This window comes from Protopterus annectens, chromosome 2.part0 (genome assembly GCF_019279795.1).
Source record: "Protopterus annectens isolate FY-2018-M chromosome 2.part0, PAN1.0, whole genome shotgun sequence".
NCBI classification, from domain to species: domain Eukaryota; kingdom Metazoa; phylum Chordata; order Ceratodontiformes; family Protopteridae; genus Protopterus; species Protopterus annectens.
The window spans coordinates 587,705,115-587,714,137 of NC_056728.1; the positions used below are offsets into that span (position 1 = coordinate 587,705,115).

The window sequence follows — 9,023 nt, forward strand, 5'->3', positions numbered from 1 at the left end:
GAATAGCCATATAGAGGAGAGACAAAGAGAGAGAGAAAATCCAGGGGGCTGCAGGGTGGGAAACCAGGACTGCAACAGTGAATACACTCGAACATCTATATTTATGGTAAGTGTACACAACTGTACTAGGTTCTTTGTGTTTCACTGTTGCAGTCATCACACTTGGGTTGATTCCTAAAGCTGAGGAAGGGAGGAGGCAGTCAAGAAGAGTTAGGGTTGGCTAGTAGACCTTGCAAGATGCTGTAGAAAATCCTGCCTTGGATTTGGAAAAGCTAGGCAGGTGGTAACGCTTGAAGGTATGTACAGAACTCCAGGTAGCCGCTTTCCATATGTCTGTGGTAGGGTTTCCCCTGAGAAATGCTGTAGAAGTAGATGTAGTCCTAGTGGAATGTGTTCTGACCCCCTGAGGGGTTGGTTTTCCATGGTGCTTGTAGCAGAAATGGATGCAGTATGCTATCCGTTTTGAAATGGCCTTTCCCGCTGCCCCTGTTGCAAAGCTGACTAGCAGTTGGTCAGATTTTCTGAAAGGCTTTGTCCTATCAAGGTAGAACCTGAGCTGTCTGTGCACGTCCAAAGAGTGCAGGATCCTTTCCCCTTTATTCCACGGATTAGGGAAGAAGGTAGGCAAATGGATGGATTGGTTGCGAGCCACAGTGGACACCACTTTAGGCATAAAGAAAGGGTTAGTCTTGACTGAAACCCTATCAGCATGGAAAATAATGAAAGGTTCCACAGCCATCAATGCTTGTAATTCAGACACTCTTCTAGCTGAAGTGATGGCTAGAAGCAAGGCTGTTTTCTAACAGAGGAACTTTAACTCTGCAGCAGGCTCAAAAGTGGGAAGCATGAGCTTTTCCAGTACAAAGTTAAGGTCCCAAGCTGGGGTGGGTGCTCTCCTTGATGGCCTTAAGTTGTTTGCCTGTCTCAGGAACTGTTTGATGAGGGAGTGAGAGAATAGATGTGGCTCAGTATTGTAATGAGCCAAGATGGCAGAGGCATGGATCTTAATGGAGGAGGAGGACAGGCCTTTGTGGAGTAGTTCTGCTAGGTAATCCAAGACTAAAGGAAAGGAGGGCAGTGCTGTGTCCTTTCCTTTAGCCTGAATTCAAGAACAATACCTTTTCTACTTTTCAGCATAGGATTTCCTAGTACTGGGCCTTCTGGCTTCAAGGATGACATCCAGCACCTGTTTGCTCAGGGTTGCTGGGGGAGTATTTACGGAATAAGCCAGGCTGCAAGATTTAGGGTTTGCAATTGTGGATGCAAAATCTGTCCCTCCTGCTGGGAAAGTAGGGTTGGGATCTGGTTTAGGTGCCAGGGTGACACCATTGTTAGTCTGCACAGGAGTGGGTACCAGTGCTGCCGTGGCCAGTCTGGGCAATCAGAATTGTCCTTGACCTGTCCCGTCTTATCTTGAGTAAAACTCTTGAGAGAAGGGGCAGAGGGGGAAAGGCATAGATTGAGAGGTTTTCCCATTGAAAGGATAGTGCATCCACTTTCTAGGCTCTGCTGTGAGGGTTCCTGGTGCAGAATTTGCTTAACTGGTGGTTGCCGGGGGAGGCAAAGAGATCCACCTCTGGAGTCCCCAATTTCTGGATCAGAAGGTTGAAGGTGCTGGGCTCCAACTTCCACTCATGTGGTCTAGGAGGTTTCTGCTTAAGTAGTCTGCCAGTGAATTTTGTTTGCCTGGCAGGAATTGAGCTTGTAGATAGATTTGGTTGTCCAAGGTTGTGTTCCACAGGGCCATGGCTAACCTGCAGAGTGGGTAAGAATAGGTCCCCCCCTGCTTGTTGATGTACCACATAAATGTGGTGCTGCCTGTTTTATCAGCAGTTGTCCTGGAAAGAGTAGGTGTCTGAAAGCTGTCAGGGCATTCTGTACAGCTAGCATCTCTTTTTGGTTGATGTGCAGGCAAATCTGACTTGGGCTTCAGTGGCCCTGAATACATTTGAAAGCCATGTGAGCCCCCCATGTATAGACTTATGCGTCTGTGGTCAGGGTCTGGGCGGCGTGGGGTAGAGTAAAAGGCAGTCCCTTGTTGTAGTTCCATGCTTCTGCCCACCAAAGGAACTCTGTCCTTAGACAAGGTATGATAGGAATGACTGTTTCCAGGTCTTGAGAATGTTGGCACCAAAGCCTTTTTAAGTACCATTGAAGTTTCCTCATATGCAGTCTTGCATATGGAATTAGCAGAATACATGAGGCCATGAACCCTAGGGCTTGCAGTTTTTTTCTTGCAGATAGCTGGGTTTTGGTGGCCATTTGTTTGAAGTAATCTGTCAGAAAGACCTGTTTATCTGAAGTGAGGAATGCCATCTGGGAAGTTGTGTTCAAGCTTGCTCCCAGGAATACAATCTTTTGACTAGGTACCAGTTGAGATTTTTTTTCATTGATAGTGTACCCCAATGAAGTGAGCAGGCTTTTTACAAATGCCAGGTGCTGAAGCAGCAATTCCTGACTATCCGCCTGAATCAGACAGTCGTCCAAGTAGGGGTAAATTTGGATTTTTCTCTGCCTACAGTATGCAATGGCTGGAGCCAGGCATTTTATGAATACCTCGGGTGCAGTAGATAAGCCAAAGGGAAGTACACAGAACTGACAATGCATAGACCTGCTCTGAAACATAGATACTTCCTGCATGACTCCCTTATGGGGATGTGCAGATAGGCTTCTTTCAAGAATAGGGTGACTAACCAGGCATCCTTGGCTAACATAGGGAGAAGCTGTTGAAGGGTAAGCATCTTGAATTTTGGTACGACCAGGAAGGTGTTGAGAATTGAAAGATCCAGGACTGGGCGCCAACAGCCCTCTTTCTTGGGTACCAGGAAAAGTCTGGAGTATAATCCTTGGCCCCTCTGTTCTACTGGAACATGCTGAATAGTTCTGATATTGAGCAGGGAAAGTACTTGGTTTTGAGCCTCTCTCCACTGGTTTGGAGGAAGGTCTGGAAACCCGATTAGGGTTGGCAGTGAATGGAAATAAAATTTGTACCCCTGGGATACAATGTTGAGGAACCACTGGTCCTCAGTAATGGACATCCAGTTTTTTTGCGTGAAGGGCAAGTTTTCCTCCTAGGGGCACAAGCAATTGGGGCACAAGCAATTGGGCAGGGCTGGGAAGTAGAGGTGAGAAGTCATTGTGAGCTTTTTCCATAAGGAAGTGGCTTATCACTCCCTGCTTTAGGGGTTGGGGTATTCCATTGCTTAGATCTCTGCATACTCTGAAACTGTAGTCTGGGTGGTCTGTTTCCCCTGGCTCTTGCCTGGGAAGGCATGGAGGGGACTGCAAAGGGCCAGTGTTTAGAATGGCAATGCCTACTGAATCTAGGTGGTTGAACTCATAGGAATTCTTTAGCAGTTTGCATAGATTTAGCCTTTTCTTCCATCTTTCTAAGAACTTCTTCTGCTTTGGTGCCAAACAAACAGTCCTTATTCAAAGGAGCGTCTAGTAATTTAGATTTGACATGATCTGACAAGGTCTGCTCCTTCAGCCAAGCATGTCTTCTCAGTACATAGCCAGTGACTGCTGCCCTGCAAGATGCTTCTAGGGCATCAAAGCCACACTGCAAAGTATGCTTACTAACTCGGTTTGCAGAGTGCATAAGCTCCTGCAAACTTTTTTCTGCACAATCTGGAAAAGTTACCACTTTTTGTTTAATAAGTTCCATAATATGATGCTGGTATTTCAGCATGTGAAACTGGCAATTCAATGCCCTGATTGCAAGAGTTGCAGAGGTATATACCTTTTTTCACCATCTGTCCAAATTTTTGAAATCCCTGTCCAAATGGGGTAGGATTTTGGCTGTAGTAGCCTTAAAACCTTTAGGTCCCTGGGAAATGATCTCTGGATCAGCAGTAGGACTCTTGAAAAGAAACTTGTGAGAATCGGGTACTCTGTAGTACCTGTCTGGTTTCCTAGGGGCTGGAGGTAAAGTGTTTGGAGTAAGACTGGATTCCATAAAAACATCATCTACAACATCCAAGGCAGGGGGTATAGCTAACGGCCTATGCTGAGGCAACTCTAAAAATTCTCTGAGTCTCTTTTTGGACTGAGGAAAGTCTTGGCATTCCCAATGGAAATGCTCTCTTAAGGTATGCAAGGTTTCACTAAAAGAAAAATCCTGTGGAGGGGAGGCAGAGGGAATGGATTCCTCTGCATCTGAAGCCTCATAGGCGGATAAGGGAATGTCTTCATAATCGGAAAGAACAGCGTCACTGGACTCCTTGGTCTGTAAAGCCAGTAGGCGACTGGGTTCTTGGTCTCTTAGCAGGGGAAGACTGGCTTCCCCTAATCAGCATAATAAGGTCTTCAGCCATTCTAAGCATTTGTTTGTGTGGCATGGGTGCCTGGGCATGCGCTTTGGTAGTCATTGCTTTTCTAGGCATAGTGCATACCCTGGGCCTATGAAACCTGGTAGTTCTGGTTAAAAATAAAGTCGTCTGTTTGATATGAACATCGGTAGGATGAAAAACTCCCTCAGAAACCGGTGCCTGCACAGCGACTCCAGACTCATCCAAGGTAGAGACAGCCGCTGGTTCCATTATTGAAGAAGCATCTCGTGGCATACCAGACTCCGAATGGGTCTCGGCATAGGCCTGTGAATCCATAGAAGCGGGTATCAGGGGCTGCAAAGACGCCTCACTGAGTACTCGCGGACTGGCGAATAGCTTAATGGAACAGTCGGCAGTTTTGGACCTAAGCGGTCTGCCTCTGTCTTTATCTTTACATTTTTTTTGGAATATCAGCAGTCAGATGGATTACCGAAGCCATTTTGGAATACAGTGATCGAGAACGAAAGAAATTAGCAACAAAGATAGCCCAATAACGAATGGTTCAGGCCTTAAATAATGCACAAAACCGACAGCGAGGGACATCGTGGTCTGGGCCTAAACAGCTGACGCAGTAAGAATGAAAATCTCTGAGCTAATTGCTTTCCACAGGCAAGACAATTATTAACTTATTCTGACATTGGTTTAGAGCAAAAAAAAAAAAAGGATCCCCAACGGGGTATTTAGCTTTAGAAGACTTCAGGATTATTCAACTCGAAAACAAAAAATTCAGGTAGCGTCCAACCGGCACTTGCGAACTGCTTCTGCTTCGGGCTCCTCCTCGGCAAGAAAGACTGATGTAATGGCGTTGGCTGCCTGGTTTTATACCCCTGACAACCTGACGTCATGGAAGAAGTGACAGCATCCGAAACAGAAATACCAAGTCTCTGGTATTCGGGCTGACTGAGGGCTACCTGCAGGCAGATTACCCAAGTGTGATGACTGCAACAGTGAAACACGAAGAACATCAGAGCATGAAGAGAGTGCATGCATAAGGAAGGCACTTATGTGAAACATGTTCAGAAGATCCAGGACAGGTCTCCAAGACCCCTCTTTCATGGGGACTGGAAAATTCCTGGAATAAAAATACAAACCCCTCTCAGTATGCAGAACTAGTTGAATGATACCCTGGGCCAGCAGACCCTACAATACCCCTGGAAAATTAGGAAGCTGTTCTGTAGGTGGTTGAGGAGTACCAGAAAAGGAGGGAAGAGTCTTCCAGGTCATAAAGTAACCCCTGCTGGATAACTGAGAACCCAGGTGTCTGTGGTAATCAGCTGCCAAACTGGGAGAGAAAGAGAAAGCCTGAGGGATAAAGGGAACCTGACAGAGAGAGGGAGGGTAGACAGTCAGATGGCTGCAGATTTGTCAGGGAAGGACTGCTTCTGGTGTCTGGGTACTTGAGTAGGCTTATCTGAGAAAACATGCCCAAGAGCCTTTTACCTTTGCACAATTGTCTAAACAGCCTGTGCAAAAAAGCAATCTTACTAGGACTGTTCCTTTGAAATTTGGGAATAGGGGAGACAGGTTGGTACTAGGCTATTGGCCCTAGGGCCTATACAGGCCTAGCCATAATAGTTCCCTGGCTATTACTTCCCTGGACCCATCTAGCAGGGTGACGTGATCCCCAGGGATGAATTTCCTATCTCCCATCCAATCGTTTCCTTTGGAAAAGGGCCAAAGAGGCGCTCTGCTTGACATGTATGGCCAGTCTATTCCAGAGTCTGGGGAGTCTCTGGGTCAGGAACCTATCTGATATGCTTCAAATCTTTCATGACTTTACCTTGATTCTGTAAAGGCCTTGAAAAGGTTGGGCACAGCAGTATCAAACAAATTCTCGTTATCCAAGGGAGCATCCAGAGGTTTTGCTTTGATATCACCTGGCAAAGCCTGAAGGTGAAGCCAGGAATAAAGCCTCATCATAGAGCCAGAGGCAGCAGCCCTAGAAGATATTTTTGCTGCATCATAGCTGCATTTGACAGAGAGCCGGGCAACCTGAAAAGTTGAACTGAGCAAGGAGAGAGCAGAGGTCTTACCCTCAGATTCAAGCATATCAGAAAATCTTCCCTATCTGGGAAAGAAAAGACAGGATTATACCTTATCCTACCAGTCTGGTAATTGATAGCCCTGATGGCTAAAGTAGCCAAAATGTATGCCTTCTTATCAATCATTTCCATGGATCTACTGTCCTTATCTGAAGGAATGAGCTTGGAAGAAGGCAACAGCCTGTCATTAGATACAGAATCACTGCAGGATCAGTTGAAGGGCACATTTACAAGAACTTGCAGGTATTCGGGACCTTATATAACCTATCAGGTTTCTTAGGAGTTGGAGGTTGAGAAACCAGAGGCCAGAAAGTAGTAGAAAAGGTATCTAATAGAGCAGCCAAGACAGGAGGGAGAAGAGTCCATTTGTAACATCTAATACCTTTTCTAGATGTTTGATACTTGGGCGTAATCCCATTTGAAATGCTCCATCATACTGCAGGACCATGTCAACAAAGGAAAGCTCCTCGAAGGGAGAATCAGGACCATTATATTCCTCCTCTTCAGAACTATAATCTAAAGGTGAAGGCAACTGAAAGGAATGTTAAGGTGCCAGCTTCAGAGTCAGAATCCTTGTCCAAAGACTCCAAGTCCCTAGCCCCCTTTTGGATGCAGGACTAAGGAAATATGGGAGTGGAAACCCCCTGAGGAAGCTTCAGTGCCATCCACTTTGTGGATCCCTGGGACCTGACAACATATGTTTAGTCTTCTGCCTTTTCTTCAATAGGGCATCCTCTTCAACAAAACACAGAGTTTCGGACCCCTATCTGGATTCAATTAACGTACCTAGCACATCTCCCTAACAAGTATCTGAAGAATCCCTCTACACTCCTCAGAAATAATCAGCAGTGGTTCTGCCTCAGTGTCAATGGCAGAGCCTCCAAGGATGTGTGAGAAGCAGGTTCTGTACCTGCCTCCGAGAAGGTCACAGCAGAAGAAACTGAAGGCAATGCTGGACTATCCTCTGGATTTTCACTCATGTCAACAGAGCTGTCTGATGGAGACTGGACAGCAGCAGACACGTGCCTAGACTTCTTGGCCTTCTTTATGAGTGAAGGCTGTACCTTGGGACAAGCAGATTCTGCATGGTACATTGGGCCAAAAGTCTGAGATGTTGGTTCTCAAGATAAATAGAAAGTAAAGAAAGATGGCTAAGCAAAGTCTTGGGAACAAAAGCCTGATAGATGGAACACTAAGTGTGGTCATGAGACACACCTAAGCAAAACAGGCATCTCCCTTGGCCATTTTTATGGGGAATCTGTCTCCCACACTGACCTTTTACTTTCTTGGATAACATGTAACCCACTGAACAATGAAAGAAAAATAATCCCAACACAGTATTTATCTGAAAGATGCAGGCTCAGTAAAACCAGCAAAGCAAAGGACATTCAGACTGACATACGATAATGGTGTTTGGACTGGCGGCAACAAAGTTCTGAGTTGGGAGCATAAGTAGGTCACCTTCATGCCATTCACTTGTGCAGGAAGCATACATCTGACGTACAATCCTTCCTAGATAATAAAGGCTTTGGTATACTGGCCAAACGTTGGGCTAGCCTTGGCAGGAGACCTTAGACGTGATGAATACTGCAACACTGATGTGGAAAGACATCAGTTAATATAAAAGTAAAGAACAGCTGAAATAAGGACATGGATCCCTTTTAACCAAGAGTAGATTATTTCCTCACAATAACATTGGCTACTAACTGTATTACTAACAAAAAGTGCTATCTGTACTGCCAATCAGAAGTGCACAAACTGTCGGGAGGTCTTAAGTTCACTGTATTAATGTTGTTCTTCCATTCAGGGTAATAAGGAAATAAAATACTGCTTGCACAAGTGAAACAGGATGAAAACAAAAGCTGGATATGCTTCTATAACTGGAAATTTCATGGAATACAATAAAGAAGTTTAAAATACTTAAGTATGAAGCAGACTGCTAATGGTGCAAAATATATACAACAATGAAAGAATGAAACAACCTGAGTGTTGTGTTGGAGTGAATGGCAACACAGTATTATGTACATATGTTGGTATCTAGGTGGCCTACTATAAACTGGCAGTGTGGGCAAATAAGCAGTTTTCCTTTGATGAAAAATTGCCTGCCAAAATTATTGTATGATGAGCGTATCAAGCTTTATAGACAGGAAAGAATGAGATGAACAGTTTAAGTGTTAATGAGATGCCAGTGGCTCCCTCTCCCTATCTCAGTGGGAAGCTGACAGAAGTGAGAGAAAAGAATAAGGTTGAGCAGAGGCACATAACTGACTGGAATAAAGAAAAAATGCTTGTAAGGATGGGTGCAAGATGTAAGATGTCTCAAGTAACAGTGTGTTACGAATGATTAAACTGGTATTAATACATAGTTTTAAACAAAAGTCGAAATAAGGCTATGAACTTGAGTGGATCAGATGAGGATTTTAAGACACCTGCAAGACATCCCTTACAAAAAAGTGCAACATGATTAGCAGGGAAAGAGGAACATTTAAGAGGAGTGTTCTGGGGAGCATGAGAGAAATGCACAGCATTCATTCTTTTACAGCACTGTAACTGGTTAACACCTGTGTGCTGTACATGAGGAAGGTTACCTTCTAGGCTTCTTCCCTAGTGACATGCAGAAATGTGACAGACAGTACCTTTTTAAGGTTTA

The 9,023-nt window shown here is 44.9% G+C and overlaps 1 protein-coding gene across 2 annotated transcripts in view; it reads right to left on the reverse strand.

Moving 5' to 3' along the window:
- SHB (SH2 domain containing adaptor protein B) overlaps window positions 1–9,023 on the reverse strand; it is a 1,716,047-nt gene that overhangs the window by 709,002 nt on the left and 998,022 nt on the right. The gene's annotated exons all lie outside the window — the stretch shown is intronic.